This window comes from Manis pentadactyla (genome assembly GCF_030020395.1).
Source record: "Manis pentadactyla isolate mManPen7 chromosome 15 unlocalized genomic scaffold, mManPen7.hap1 SUPER_15_unloc_1, whole genome shotgun sequence".
NCBI classification, from domain to species: Eukaryota; Metazoa; Chordata; class Mammalia; order Pholidota; family Manidae; genus Manis; species Manis pentadactyla.
Window position 1 is genome coordinate 5,291,424 of NW_026644588.1, and position 16,689 is coordinate 5,308,112.

Below are 16,689 nucleotides of genomic sequence, written 5' to 3' on the forward strand. Positions count from 1 at the left end.
AGACAACTAGGATCTAGATGAAACTCCCAAAAGGCATAAAGTAGAGGCACACTGGTAACGTCCCGCTAAATCCAGAGCTCTGAGGCAACTCTTGCTTAGTGGGAAGGCAAGAGGGAAATCAAGGCAAGGTGCAGGCCATGGTGGTAAGGAGTGGTGAAATCCAGTATGCCTGGCAGAGGAGGTGATTGACCACTGTCACCCAGGAATAGAAGTGCCCATCTTCTGATGCCCTCTCACTGACCACTGATGGAGACCTACCTGCACCCTTTACTGCACCCCCTTCTCAGCACGAAGCAGCCAGAGCGGTCATCGACCCCCTCCCTCGCAGCAGCTACGGTCTCTATCTGTAGAGGTGGGGAATGAGACAGGGACCATGGGTGTGGTCAGAGTAGGGTGAGGGCCTCCGGAAAAAGACCCGTACCAGAGCTCCGTATTAAACAATTAAGCAACGTCAGAGTCACATTAATTCTCTAAAATATCAAACTAGGAATATAAGCATTCTTCAGTGAAGATTAGTTAAGACTAAAAAGCAAGGAGTAACTTGGCCTGGAATGTTTGAATATCCCCCAGATAAGAAAATACCTCAACATAGCTCCTGTCTTCATTGTGTCAATTAAATAAGGCTGTTGTAAAATTTACTTTAGCCTGCTGAAAGGCCCGGCTTATCTTTAACTTTGCCCAGATGCTGCTTTTCCTCCTTCATCCCGTAATCAAGTAATGTGTAACCTGGGCAATGAATATGGCAAGTAATGCCAGTCACAGAGAACATAGTAAAAGGCAGGAAGGATCCCATCTTAAAGATAAGATTGCATTTTAACCCCCAGGAAGTTAAGAAGTAAGATTCTTAACTTACCCTTTAGCCAACAGACAATAACTCAGCCCACCTTGGGTTCTGGGCAGGCGGCCTTGTTTGTTTTGCTCCCAGACCAAGATGCCAGTGCACTGGGGAGAAATCAGAGCAGTAAGTTTCTTTTGTGAAGTTAATTTCAAATATTCAGGGACCACTTAAGAAGTCCACACCCCGAAGCGTGTATCCGGTTCCCAAAAAACCCTCAACTGCCTATAAAACCCCTAGACAATGCACAACTCCGGGTTCCCTTGTCCCCTCCCGGCGTGAGCCAGCAGCTCTGTCCTCTCACTGTATCTCTCAGTGAAAGCCTCTCCCTGGCTCTCCTACCTTGGGTGTTTGCTAAGTTCATTGTTCGACTCTGCAAACAAGAACCCCGCCATCAGTTCCATGGTAGGGTAGGGATGGTGACTGCTCTCTTGTTGCACAGTCCTTTTTGATTTAAAGAATGTCAGCCTGACTTCTGGTTAGTTACTGAAGTTACCTTGAAACCTTTTTCATAGTTGAGTAAAAATTTCAGTGTCTGTGTTTGTGGGCGGTAGCGTGAGAAAAGGGAATGAATTAAGATGGGTGAGGGGGTTATGCAGCCAAGGGTAGTATCTTACTTGCTAAAAGCTGAAAGGCATGTGGGACTGATGTGACCATGTCTTAGGAGATGTTTTGTTTGGAAATTACAACATAGATGCCTTAATTGGAACTCATAACATTATTTTACATATGGTTTTGTGGCCAATGCTTTGTCAGCTGCAGCAGGACAGGTGGATGCTGTTTTTTGGATGATACTTTTTTTTTTGCAGCTGACATTTAAAGAACTAAACAATTGAACACTGGAAAGGAGACATTTAAAATGTTTGTATTGACAAAGATTAAAGTTCAGTTACTGAAAGGCTATCTCGTTGGCAGTAGACACAAATATCGCTAGATATCATGCCCTGTACGGGGCATCTTTCAGTGGACGTATAAAGTAGGGATGAGGGGAAAAACAGAGAGTGGTAACTTAGAATCCCTAATAGGCCAGAAGCCGTCTTCCTGTCTTTGTGCTCTAACGTCTTCATCCAAGTTCTTCAAGTGCAATTCAGCATTGCTTTCTGACAGAACAAATGTCAGTATTTGCTTGGAATTTCTTTGGGGAGCCTGAATTAATTGCATTTTTCTGGGAACGGTCTGCCCTTGAAAACTACCGAGTGCCCTTGCATGATGGGAATTTACTCGGCCATGTTTTTTGCCTGTGTGTGTGTCGTAATTTGGGGGCTTTGTGGAATCCTCTTGGAAAGGCAGCATGAACCTCGGGTGATTGGAGAGAGGCCAGGAGTTTGTAGTTGTCCTGAGGAGCACGGAGTGAACACAGAAGAGATTTCAGCTCTCTGCAGTTCAAGACTACCTTGGCCTTTATGGTAACGGCTTGCAGAGACTTGCCCAACCTCGCCCCCACCCTGGGACCTCCCTTGGGACAGATAACCACCTTTTTCTTGGTTCCTACAAAAATTCCGAAGTTACTGTGGTTGTTCCTGGGCTGGGAAACAGAAGACCAGACGAACTTTAAAAAGTGTCTGTTTTGGTGACTTAAGGGGCTAAGGCTTGTACCCCAGAGGGTGTGCCTATTGCAGATGTACTGAATGTGGGAGAATTCTCCCCGTTTGCTGATTCCTGATGTGGACCAACAGAGCTCAAGTCAGTGAGTGGCACAGAAAGTCTTGCAGAAAATGACTGCTTGCTATTTGTGATCGTCTAAGGAACATGTGAAACATGAAAATGACTTTTTGTACGTCCGTGATTTCGTATGATTCATCCTTTCTCCCACAGGCATCCCAGGTTACTTCATTCCGTCTACCTTTTCATTGACCTGTGGGCTGAGCGCCGCCCATACTGGGTCTGGGGTGGAGTCATTCGGGCCACTTGGAGGACATTTGGGCCGCCGCCTTGTTCCTTTTTTTTTTTTGAAACAATTTGTCTTCATATAGCTTTGTTGATATAAGCTTTAAAAAAGCAAACTAGTTTTGATATTAATTCAAATAAAATTAGAAAGCTATATATGTAACCACTTTCCTGTTTATTATTTAGTGAGGTAACCTTAATGTATTACTTAAATAAGGACATAAATCAACCGGGTGCCCTTCTTTCAGGCAACGGTATTCTTTACCGAAAAAAATAAAATGAGACGGGGACTGCCTGGTGCAGCCTCACTTGTGGTGTTTGATGGCTGCTGGAGTGGCACTCTTTGTGGTCAGAGTCACGGACGCTGGCAAGGGGGTGTCTGAATCATCCCTTCTCCATTTTCCATTGGCCGCTGCTTTGGCAGAAATCCTTTCTCAGCTCGGACTCTGTTACGTGGCCCTATCCTGATGACCCCGTTCTGGCTTCCACTCCCTTTTGGTTTAAGGTAATTTGAGCTCCTTCTCCGTGGTAAGGATACCTCAGGACTAGTTGGTCTTTTTCTCTGGCCCTTTCCTAGGTAACTGACTCTATTGGCCTATGTCTCCGTTTATCTCAAGGCCATAAAGGTCCCACTTTCACCTCAAGGTCACCGTGTTTAGACCCAGTCCTGCTCTCCAGGAAGTTCCCCATTTTGCCTCCCTGACTTGGGTAATGGTTAATTCGCTCCGCTCCCTAGCCGACATACCTGGTTTAGCCTCCCCAAGTCTGCTAACTCTTCTTCGCGGAGTCCCTTGAGAGCATGAGATGCTCACTCCCCAGCCTCTTCCCAGTCCCACATGTCCCCAGGACTTGGAGCACCTGCACCTCTCCTGGAAATCGCACAAACTTGGCCTACTCTTGAAAGGCCCAGGTCACCAACTTCCGGTCTCAGCTCGCGCCCAAAGGCATGTTTGCCTTCCCTGAAGGAAGGTCTGGTCATCTCTTAATTCAAGAGCTGTGAATCATTCTAACATCTCAGATTGCAAATAGTTGGTTGGGCCATTTTTTTTCTCAGAATACAGACAGGTCTTTTCTGTTTCAGCTTCCTGTGTGTTGCAGATGATAGTTGTCTGTATTATGTGAGAACAATTTTATTAGTAAAAGTAAACAGTGATTATTTTATTTTCCATATGTGGTCAAGTATTTTTTTTGTCATGTGTTGAATGGTCGTTGTGTACAAGATGATGTAATAGATGGAATTGAATGAGAGAAAAATGATTCAAACATGAATCCTGCGGGGAGATGAGTTGTGCACACATAAACAACCGATGGGTCGTAGGAAGGGTTAAATGCCTTGGAGAAAAATGGGATCCTGTGGTGGCTGGTAAGGTGGGCCTTGCAAATGGGCGGTTGTTCTCCCAAGGTTTCATCATAACATTTTCAAATGCTCAGTGAAATTGGCAGGATTCTACATGGAACACTCCAACGCCTAGCACCTAGTTTCTGCTACTTGATATTGTTATACCTGATTGATCATCTGTCCATCGGCACATCCATCTTTCTATCTGTCAGTCTGTGTCATTTTTAAAATGTGGAATGATGGGCTGGCATTCATAAAGGTGTGAAAATAGGGCAAGCATCAGTTTCTCAGAATGATGTGTAAGTCAAAGTACAGGTAGGGAAGTATGTATGAAATACTGAATGATAGATGTAGGAAGTACACATAGAGTCGAAGTATAGGTGGGGAAGTTATTGTCACAGTGAACTTGGACTTTACACATATTAGGGAAATAATACTGTATTAGAGACCAAATTTTTCAGTGAAATTGTATCTGTGTGTTTGTGATAAAAGAAATGGATTACATTTTTAAATGCACCTCCTCAGTAACACATTCATGTGTGAATAGACCAGATGGAATGCAATAAAAATTTAACAGCTGATGTACTTACTGCATTTGATTTAAAACTAACATACAGAATTTGGTAATACATGGAACAGGCTACATAACTGGCATGAATATGAATATGAATTGATATGAATAGTAGGCATTTACAAAATATTTAGCTTTTTGCTTGGCCTGTTTAAAAATTAACTTTCATGACCAGCGTCCTAGGAACAGAGTGATTTAAACAAAGATTGTTATTGATCGTGATTCTCCTGTTTTTGGAAAATGAGGAATTCTGAAGTTGAAGTTAGCAACCTTAAAATATATTCAGGGCAGTTTTGAGGGAAAGTTATGTTGGCTCTAAAAGACGGTTTAAAATTTCCGTGTCGGGTCTAACGTTGCATAGCTAAATACTCGATATGCTTGATAGCTTTCTACATTGTAATACATCTTTACGGACTAAGCCAGGTATGGGAAAGAAGATTATAAGGAGATGTTTCAGCAGACGCAGAGGATGTTGGATTTGTATAGACTAAACCCGAAGTTGATACCAAGCAGACAGACATCACTGAATGTTTTCAAAATACTGGGAGTGTTTCTGACGAGCTCATGGTGCACTGAAGGGCTAAGGCAGGTAGAGCTGTTGTGGGGTATCAAAAGGCACAGTCATTGATGTATTCACACTTAGTCCTTTCAGAAATAACAAGTGTCAAAGAAATGTAAAAAGCTGTTTGACTAGTATGTTTATAGCTATAAAATTTTACTTAAAAGACACCCTGCTGGGAGGTGGGGGAAATGGGTAAGTTACTACCTTCCATGGGGACAAAATAGATTTCTGAGCACCCAGGATATCACCGTTGTGTGGTTGCTGGTGATGTCAGGGTAACTAACGAGAAGCAGCCAGGAAACAGTGTGGAGTTGGCCGGTCTAATTTTTTTCCCACTATTCCTGTTCGTAGATAGAGTGAAGTTCAAAATCGCAGCTCATCTTTGGTCGGAATTCCTTCCGCCGAGTGGAGAGAGGGAGAAACATCTTCCTTCGCCGGGTGTCTCATCTTGGTTCTGGTTTTGAAGGGAGAGGGCAGGGAGGAGAGGCAGGAGTCAGTTCGTAGATCTGTGGGAGGACAGGCCTTTCCTCCCAAGGTATCCTGTCCCTACTGACCCTGACCCGCATGCGTATAATTCTTAGGGACCGTGGGCGTGTGTCTGTCTTCTCGGGAAGAAGGCTGCCTCTGACGTGCTGCGGCTCATTGGTCTACACCGCGGCCCCTGTGACCTGGATGTGCTGTTAGCTGCACAAGTCCTGTTCCTCCTCCTCTTGCACAGCCCGCCAGCCTCCTGCGTGGAAACCCTGAGGCTGCCCCCGTGTTGTGTGCGGCTTGGCCCCGACCTCTGTGCACGGCTGATTTCCCTTGCATGCAACTTGCTCCTCGTGGGTATTTGAGACTTCCTCTTGTTCTGCCTGGATTAATTTTCCTCCAGATGGTATTTGTCATAATCACCGTGTCGTGTTCTTTGTGTGGCTTAAGTTACAGAACTGATCCTGACGCTAAACCCTGTGACCTTAACAGCTCTGGACGTGCTCCAGGTCATCTGATTCGAGCAAAGCTGTTAAGAGAAAGAAGGTGGGAGGAAGGGGTGGCCTCTTTCCGTTTGGTTTCTTTGGTTCAAATAAACACATTTCTTGGATAACAGGTCTTTCTCAATTGCCATTCCTTACACATCTGGAAAATGGGACTTGGTTTTGTGAATCCCCGCCTCTGTTACACGCGGTATTCCATAAGCGTCAGAGCTGAGGAAAGACGTTTTTCTGTTCCCAGCTGCAGTCCTACAGCCAGTCCAGAGCTGCCTGCACAGGTTTGCTGAATCACCACACATTTGAAAGCAGCTGAATGAATCCCGACATCAGGAGGGGAGGTGGCCTCAGTGGCTGCATTTTGGAACTACAGTAAAAAAGCCTCAAAGAGCACTGTTAGCTCTCTTGAGTCTTATTTGGACTTGAGCCAAGACAGAGCCTAATGCAGAAAGAAGGAAGAGGAGAACCAGTTTGGATTATGTGGGAAGATAAAGATCTTTTCTGCGGCTTGGCATCTCCCCAGTGGTTATCTGAGGCCGGGAGGCGCTTAGCTCTGCCGTCTGGTCCAACTCCCCCTGCTCCCCCCGCCCCACATCACCCCCAGTCAGTTTTCCTCTTTCTGTCTAGCAGTGTCGTGCTCTTCCTCCACCAGTACCGAGCCCCAGAGGCCTGCGGGGCAGGTGGCTTGAGGGCAGCGGCATCTTGCTGGCAGGGAAATCCCTGCACACAGAGTGGAGGTGTGGGATTAAAGGTGAAAAGGGCTCCCCTGACCTGTGTCTGAAAAGGAATGTGTTTGAGTTTCAGACCCAGTTTGGAGAGAGAAATCGTAACTGAATTACATAATTCCTAGTCTTGTCGCTATTGTATGTCCTTAAAGCTTGAAAGGAAAATAACTAAATAAGTATTTGGGAATGGCCTATACAGTGAACATCCAATACCCCAGGCAGTTAGGTGGCTCGGAGGCCAGGTCAGAGGAAATGCTTTGCATGTGGTGCAGCTAGAGGCTCTTACTTTGGCAGAGTCTTGAGAAAGTGATGGCCAGATGTGGAGCTTACCGTGCTTTTTTGACCTGACAGGAAGCCTTTTCACTTAATTCTTCCATACCCTTAAGTGTAGGGCTGCATCCAGATGGGCACATTCAGACAGCGCAGTTTCGTATCAGAGGACGTCACTTTCCGACTTGGATGCCTCGCTTGCTGAATCACCGGTTTGTCCCATCAGTGAGGGTTCAGTGTCAGGTCTGAGCCCGCCACACCGGTTTGAATGTAGGAGAAGCCCAGGCACCTGAGCGCGAGCGCTGCCTCACCTGACGGCCTCGGTGGACCTCCCTGTGCGCGGCCAGCTCTGAAGCGGGGAGGGGAGGCGGCAGAGGGGAACTTGCAGAACTTGTAAATATCAGCTGAGGCCGTTTCTGTGTTTGGGACCCAGCTAGTTGCCTGTCTCTCAACCTGAATGTAAGCCTGCTCTCTGGATGGGTAGGTGTGCCTACCGATGCCTCAAGCCCAGAGGCACCCACTCCCTCTTCGCGAAGGCCCTGGAGGAGCCGGCGAGACCCTGGGCCCCGGCTCCCAGGTGCTCCAGGGAGTCCATGCGACACTGGTGCGGACCTTTTTGTCCGTAATGTCCGCTTGTTTAGACATTCGTTCATCTGCACAGATTCCTTCTCTGACAGATGACCTAAGACTCTAAAAAAAACAAAGAAAATGTACTGCAGAAACTGATTTGTAACATTACGAAATTTATACATGTAACTCAATTCCATAGAACTTAACATCTATAGGGAAAATTATGCAGATAGTGACAAAAATACACAATACTGGCCACAACTGCCATCGAGGATACTCATAATTTGGGGGTAAGATGACACACAGAGAGCTGAGGTCACACAGAATTAGTGGCCAGTAGAAAAAGCATACATACACAATGAATGTCATAGGTGGTCTGGGCAGAGAAAGGATAATCTGAGTCAAAGTACAGGAGAGTCTGGAGAAGAGTTAGGGCTGGAGTCTGACTCTGAAGACGTGTGTATGCTGGCAGCGGTGGGCAGGGGGTTATCAGAGGGCAAACGCAGGAGGAGACGACCGCGCGTGCCAGACGCAGGGACAGGGAGGCACACACCTGGGTGCACTGCCGGCTCCCCTTGCAGAGAAGCAGAATTTAAGAGGGATGGGCTAATTTAGGAGGACTCCACTCAGATAAGGCCTTTACGCTGGACTCTGTATTTGGAGAACTAGGGAGTGCTGAAGCACTGATATATCATGAAATGTTTGGGAATAGTAGGAATCAAGAAACGAGGAACAGGATGGCTGGAATGTGGGAGTGGTCATAGGTGGAGAAACATGTCCAGAAGCTAATGAATCTCGTCAAGTATGAGGTGACTGGGAATCAGGGCCAAAACAAAGGTAATGGCACCGACTAGGATAAACCAGACAAATCACCACCATTCCACAGAAAGGTGAACTAACTCATTCAACAAACATGATGAAATACTGTCAGCTATTGTGGAAGCCAGTAAGGACGCAAGGAGGAACAAGGCAGAAACAGTCTTATCCTCCAGGGGTCTTAGAACCTCACAGAGCAGCTTCATGAGTTGAGATCAAAAGGCGAGGGCAGGTCTGTAGCTGATTAGGAGAAAAGTGGCTATAAAGGTGGCTGTGGAAAAGGGACGGGGATATGATGCTGGCAGGCGGCGAGGCAGGACCAGATCCTGCGTGCAAGTGGCAGCCCAGGAGGTTCAGAGGAGACGTCAGCAGAGCACATCTGCCCGCAGGGAGGAAGTCTGGGGAGAAGGGCGGACGGTAAAGGAAGGTGAGGCTCAGGGAACACCACAGCCACAGGCTGGAAGGGAGGGGGTGGCCCGCCAGAACGACGGCCGGAGCGCCACCCGCGGGCTGCTGTTGGGGTCCAGCTGTGGGGTCCAGCAGCGGGCCACAAACCACTTCTCTTCCATTCCAAGGAAAAGCACATGAACGGGCTTTTGTGACATTCAGACAAGACGTAAACACTCACAAATATGTGCCAGTTCAAGGCACAGCTCAAAACTTCCTTCTTTTATGACATCTTTTCTGCATACCCCTCTTCTGGATTTCTCAGAATTGACATCTATTATTCTGCGTTTTTGTTTTTTTTCCCAGCTTTATCCATGCATTGTGTCTTTACTTACAAGGTGCCAGGCACTGTCTTAGGGGCTGCGTGTGAGAGGCCACTCAGGCTGCTGTGGTCTAGTGGGGATACACATGGGAAATGGGGTACAGTGCACCACGTTTATGGCAGGGCATCACAACTACTCGAGACGGGGTGTCCAAGGCCTGAGCCAGACAGGACACCGGGGGAGGACAGGGCAACGTGATTTTCTTTGGAATTGATACCCAGACTCCCCCCTACTGTTCTTCCAGGAGGACTCCCGCTTCCCAGGGGCTTAGAGGTGGGGGTCCCGCAGCACATTTTCCCAGAGGAGCATTAAAATGTAGCATTTATTAGGCATTACATTTTATTATCCCTTGGATACATGAGATGTTAAACAGCTTTTGTGAACTGGCCTAGGAATCTAACCACATCTAAAACATTATTTGGGAAAATACTTGTAAAATTACAAATTTTTAAGATACAAGCCATTCATAAGTTGGAGACCATTTACATATGAGTGAGGCGGCTGAAACAAGCTGAATTTGGAAATGCCCTTGTCTTCCCCTAACATTTTAAGCCATCTACTGGCAGAATCTGTCATTTTCAAATCAAATATGTTTTCTAAGTTGTAACAAACAAACCAGAGAACTTTTTAGTTTTGTTTTGTGTCTGACTGACTGTAGGAAGTTGACAACTTCTTTGAAGGTGAATACTACAATCAGGGACCATTACAAAACAACAAACCTACCTAGCAGATTAAAAAAGGAATTCTTCCTGGAGAAGACAACCGGGCACGCCATGCTTTACCACAGACTGTTTAATATTATCTGATGACTTACCAGAACCTCTTCTCGTAACTGTCCCAGAGGCGCAGGGAGCTGGTTGAGGGCTTTGTCCATGCCGACCTAAAGGCAAAATCATGTTGCCACAAGCACATCACAGCAAGGGGTAAGTGCAGGATCTGCTTAATGACCAAGGTGTACTAGACTTAGGTTCTTCTCTGTGCAGCCACATCCTGCTAATCAGCTAAATAGCAGAAATGTTATTTTGCCACAGATATTACTCATAGAATATGGAAACATTGTTAATATTCACTAGACTATAAAAATAAGGGCATGAAAGCTTCCTCATGTGCAATTTGTCTTTGGATGAATTTTTACATGAAATTGAAGAATTTTAATGGGTGAGAAACAGCTATCTGCCCACAATTTAGGATACTCTACCAGTTGATGTGAAAGTCTGATGGGCTGTATCTCTCAACATTATTGTAAACCTTGAGAAAAATTTCAGATTAATAGAACAGAAATGAAATGTTCTGGGTTCCTAATCCTACTGGAACATTTATCTTAGTGGTATATTTCCTGAAAGCAAATATGGCTCATTAACTGTCATGCCTCTTGAAATTCCCAATTGACAAATAGATTTAAAAACAAAATAAAATACGAACAAGAAGACTTTTTGTGAGTATTAAAACTCAAGCATTTCTAAATGATTTTCACAAACAACTGACAAGTTTATTACAAACCATTCTTATGTTTTTATAAAACCAGGTCTCCTAAAGATCAATACTGGACAATGTTCCCTCAACCTAGCTCTGACTAGCAAATAGACCTCAAAGTTAATTAAATATTGCCTTAGGAAAACCTGATTATTTTTCTTGCAAATTTGCCTGACCAGTGAGATTTCATAGTAATCAGTTAGCAACTAACACAAACACACACTCATATCACTGTACTTCACTTTTCACTATTTAATAATAAAATTCAAGCAAGAACCATATTAAATGAGTAAAAAAACTACAGACAAAAGATGTTTATCAAAAAGATTAGTTCTTTTCTTGTTGAGATTAGTAATCTTTTCAAGTTCTTTGGGGGGAAAAATCAACTGAAAGTTTTCTAAAAAACACTCAGCACTTTTAAGAACAAATGAGCAAGAAAGAAGTGTGTGTGTGTAAATATACTGACAGGTAGGAACTGTGGATTAAAGGTTTACCAAGTTTGTTGAAAGGTTAACAAAATCTGCATAGTCCTTGTTGATGAGTCCGACCATGGCGGTCTTAAGAAGCTCATCGTCGAGTTCCAGGTCGTCTCTCAGTTCCTCCAGCTGGACGTGCTTCCTGCCGCCAGATACCAAATGATCCACATCGAAATCTTCCTAAAAATAAAGTCAGGAAAGAAAAAAAGTATTATAATGGTATCACATTTTACATACACAAATAAGAAGAGACAAACAGTAAGAAGGAAAGGCAAAAGGCCCGGAATAGTCAACACCATTTGAAGGCAAAAAGCAAATCCAGAGGACTGATAACTACCTGACCTCAAATGTTACTATTAAAGCTACTGTTACCATAGAGTGGCGCTGGCCGAAGAGGAAACAAACCCGTGGAACAGAACAGACAGCCCAGAGGTATGGAAAGGCCATTCATGGAGAAAGGAGAGTCTCAAGCAAATGGTACTAGGACAACGGGACATCCACACGGAAAAGAAAAAAAAACAAAGACATAGCGACAGAGTGGCAGGGCTGCAAGGCCGCAGGAGAGCAGAGCAGAGGACAGAGGCCCAGAGGACGGCTGTGAGGACAGAGGGGCCCAGAGGCAGGCTCGCTCTGAGTGAACGGGATTCTAGTGACTGACCTGCCACCTGGAAATAAAGTTGGGCATAACCCTTTCACCCCAAGAACATTTTGCTGGCAATTTCTTTGGTCACATTGAATCCATAGCGAACTTGCCCGGGGCTGAAACCCAACTTTATTTCTGGCCCATCTGTCCACGCAGCTGTCCCGCACAGCCGTCGTCTGGGCCTCTGTCCTTGGCGCTGCCACCACTCCAGCCTCTGCTCTGCTCTCCTGCAGCCTTGCAGCCCTGCCACCATGTCACCCAGAGCACTGGGCGGAGCTCTTTATGCAGAGTCAACAGCAGTGTATTGCCCACAGGTGTGCAGTGAGCCAGGCAGCCAGGGCCAGGTGAGAATCCTGGCCACAGGAACCCTCATTTTATCCACAAATTTCAAGTCTATTTCTTGGGACTTCAGGCCAGCTTTACTGGATCTAGGAGGAGCAGGGATACAGATAAAAGAGAAGGGCAAAACAGAAGATTCCATCTTTTCTGGCTTAATTGTGCCGGTTTGCAAAACTGCATAAAACATCCCCTCCCCATCTCACTCACCTGCTCAACACCAGGATAAGGGCTTCTAGTCACACCTCTGACCTTGTTTCACCTGTGACCTCAGAGTGACCAGCCCAAGGCTAACTGTGGCCAGCTGGATGCAGGAGAATTCTCACCACCATGCTATGTCTCCTTGCCTTGATTTAAAAAACTTCTTTTGTAATCTTTAGGAGTCATTTGCCAGCTGGAAGCTCAGTGATGTTAAGCATGGACTCAGTCAACCTGAGCTTGAATCCCAGCTCCCCTACTGTCCAGCTGGGTGAACGTGGATGTGTTACCTAAACTGCCTGTGCTTGAGTTTCTTTATCTGTAAATAAGGCAATAAATAATACAAACTCATAGGGCTGTTGAGGGTTTATGCAGTGGTAACGGAAAATCTGGTGGCTTTGCAGATAAAACTTTATTTATCACTCATATGAATTCCAGCATGGGTCATCCCCGATACTATACTATACTACCCTGACACCATGCTGTAGTCATGTGATTCTGTGCCTTAGTACAGTATACTACAGGAATCATACCTATGAACCATCGAATGGTCCCAGCTAGCTCTGAAATTGGAGCTTGAGGGCTTAAGTGTGGGTGTGATAATGTTGTTCAAATACTTAAAAGCCTCCACTCAACAGTCTATTTCCTTAACATACACAATACCTCCACACATACATTGGCACCTGTCATTCAGAATGCTTACGATGACATGTCAACCCAGCCTTAAGATGCACAGGAATTGTTGTGATTCTTATCCCAAAGATAAACTAGATAACCACTTCTGCAAAAGTAAAGAACAGGGATGTATCATCCCCCTGGAAATCCTTAAATGAGTAATTTTTTTTTTAAATCAGCTTTTTATTGGTAAAGTTGATTTGGAGAAATGGTTTGACCTGTGACCACATCGGTCATTCCACAGGTTCCCTTCATCTTGGATGCATTCGTCTGTGCAGAGAAAACTGCTACCTAGATGGGTCCTGCTGCATAGTAGGTGCTTTTTTTTAAAAATTTAATTTTGGTATCATTAATCTACAATTACCTGAAGAACATTATGCTTACTAGGCTCCGCCCTTCACCAAGTCCCCCCCACATACCCCTTCACAGTCACTGTCCCATCAGCTTAGTAAGATGCTGTAAAATCACTACTTGTCTTCTCTGTGTTGCACAGCCCTCCCCGTGCTCCGCCCCCCCCCACTATACATGCTTTTTGTGATGCCCCCTTTCTTTTTCCTCGCCCTTATCCCTCCCTTCCCACCCATCCTCCCCAGTCCCTTTCCCTTTGGTAACTGTTAGTCCATTCTTTGGTTCTGTGAGTCTGCTGCTGTTTTGTTCCTTCGGGTTTATTTTCTTTGTTGTTACACTCCACAGATGAGTGAAATCATTTGATACTTGTCTTTCTCTGCCTGGCTTATTTCACTGAGCATAATAATACCCTCTAGCTCCATCTATGTTGTTGCAGATGGTAGGATTTTTCTTCTTCTGGCTGACTAATATTACATTGTGTATATGTACCACATCTTCTTTAGCCATTCATCTACTGAGGGACACTCAGGTGGCTTCCATTTCTTGGCTATTGTAAATAGTGCTGTGATAAACAGGGGTGCATATGTCTTTTTCAAACCGGGCTGCTGCATTCTTAGGGTAAATTCCTCGGAGTGGAATTCCTGGGTCAATGGTATTTCTATTTTGGGAGTTTTGAGGAACCTCCATACTGCTTTCCACAGTGGTTGAACTAATTTACATTCCCAGCAGCAGTGTAAGACGGTTCCCCTTTCTCCACAGCCTCGCCAACATTTGTTGTTTGTCTTTTGGATGGTGGTCATCCTTACTGGTGTGAGGTGATATCTCATTGTGGTTTTAATATGCATTTCTCTGATGATTAGTGATGTGGAGCATCTTTTCATGAGATCAGTTTAAGTTCCAGAAGCCAGGAGTAACAGGCCTGGAATGCTTGAGTATTCCCCCAGATAAAGGAAAGTCTCTCAGCATACCCTTGTCTTTATTGTGTTTTGTAAATCATGTCATTGACTAAGGTAAGACTCACTTAGCCTGCTAAAAGGCCCAGCTTATTTTTCCAACTATACCTATATGCGGTTTTTCCTCCGCCATCCCCGTATCAAGTAATTTGCGGACTGGACAGTTCACTTAGCAAGCTAGCCCAGCCATAAACAGCACAGTAAAGACAGGAAAGATTCTATCTTAAAGCTAAGATTGCATTTCCAAACCCAGGAAGTGAAGAGGTAAGATTTTCAATGCACTGCCGATGGGTTTCAACCCTGGGCAAGTTCACAATGTATTCAATGTGACCAAAGAAATGACAGTAAAACGTTCTGGGGGTGAAAGGGTTATACCCAACTTTATTTCCACAGTGGCAGGTCAATCACTACCACCCCAGCCAGTCAGAGCGAGTCTGCATGCAGCAAGTGGGTCTCTGCCTCTGGGCCTCCATGCCTACACAGCCATCCCACACAGCCATCCTCTGGGGCTCTGACCTCAGCGCTGCCACCACTCCAGCCTCTGCTCTGCTCTCCTGCAGCCTCGCCGTCGCCGCCGTGTCACCGTGTCACCCAGAGCACTGGGTGGAGCTCTTTCTATAGAGTCAATAGCAACATATTGCCCACATGAGTGGTGAGCTAGCCGACTAGGCCCAGGTGAGAATCCTGGCCACAGGAACTTTCATTTTATCCACACTTAACACAGTCTTTAGCGAACATACAATAACTCAGCCCACCTTGGAGGCAGGGAGGGCAGTCTTAACTGATATGCTCCCCAACCAGGAAGCTGCTCTCCTGGTGGGAATCCATCAGAGCAGGGCGTTTCTTGTGTTAAGCTAATTTTGCATAATGACCGGGAGGGCTGATAAGAAACTTCGTGTCTCATCTTGAGACCACTTCACAGGTCCACACCCCTAGCCCTTTGTCACATTCCTGAAAATTCCTTCCAAGGGGGAGCCCCCACCCTTTCGGTGCGCCTCCCTCTCTGAGGTAGCCCACACTCCCCTCTCTCTGAGTGTGCACTTTCTCTCTGTAAATAAAACTTTTACATGTTCTTCACTGCTGTGTCTCTGCCCCTCAGTTCTTTGCTGCGGCGGGGACAAGAACCCAGGAGAATACATAACGCCCTCCTAACAGGAGTCCCAGCCCAGGGGAGGGATGGGGGAAGGAGAAGGCTGGGAGGGCAGGGGGAGAGGGGTGCGAGCATGGGATCAGAGAGCTTGGGCAGTGCAGAAGGGAAGCCTGGAGGAGGAACTAGGAGGGAATGGCAGCTGGGGAGGGAAGCCACGGAGCCTCAGTGCTGGTGAGGCAGGGACCGTGGGTGCAGAACAGAGCAGGGTGAGGGCCTCCGGAATAAAACCCCTACTGAAACTCCATATTAAACAATAAAGCAAAGTCAGTCACATTAATTCTGTAAAGTAATATAAGCATTCTTGTGTGAGCTTAATCAAAACTAAAAATCCAGGAGTAACTTGGCCTGAAATGTTTGAATATCCGCCACATAAGAAAAGACCGCAGCATAGCCCATGTCTTCATTGTGTCAATTAAATGAGGTTATTGTAAAATGTACCGTAGCCTGATAAAAGGCCCGGCTTATTTTCTTTAACTTCACCCAGATGCTGCTTTTCTTCCTCTAGCCCTAATCAAATGATATGCAATGTAGGCGAGTAATAATGGCAAGTAAGCAAAATAATCTGGAAGACTGATAAGAAACTTAGTGTCTCTTCAAAGATAAGCATTAGGGGACCCTTTTGCAGGTCTGCATCCCTGGCCCTTTGTCTCTCACCTGCCTATAAATCCCCTAGACTGTGCATCACCCCGGGGCTATCTTATCCCCTCCGGGCAGGGGCAAGCCAGGAGCTCTGTCCTCTGCTTTATCTCTAAATAAAAGCCTCGCACATGCTCTCCTACCTTGAGTGTTTGCAAAGTTCATTCTCTGAGCCTGTGAACAAGAACTCCATCATCAGCTTCTCTGAAGAGCCCGAAGACGGGGAGCCCCCAGAGCCCGTGCCTGGGTGCAGAGGAGCGCACCAGGGGCCAGAGGGCCCTGCCACCTCCCCAGCACACGCCGGGTGGGGAAGGTATGCTGCAGCCCACAGCCATGTGAGCCTGGTGGCCCAGCGCCAGCAGCCCGCGCCGTGTTGTACTTGGGGCCCCTGCCACACTGGGGGAGGACGGACCGCTGACCCAGTGACCACCCACCAGGCCCAGGGCTGCTGCTTTGTTTCTGGGCCCAGAAGCTCTTCTGTGTGAGGT

At 46.1% G+C, this 16,689-nt stretch overlaps 1 long non-coding RNA gene across 1 annotated transcript; it reads left to right on the forward strand.

The window, feature by feature from the left end:
- Positions 1-10,114: 10,114 nt before the first annotated feature.
- Positions 10,115-15,486, forward strand: LOC130682278 (uncharacterized). The gene is made up of 3 exons (XR_008995512.1): positions 10,115-10,236; positions 13,359-13,426; positions 14,809-15,486. It is a non-coding gene; the product is annotated as an uncharacterized LOC130682278 (long non-coding RNA).
- The last annotated feature ends 1,203 nt before the right edge of the window (positions 15,487-16,689 follow it).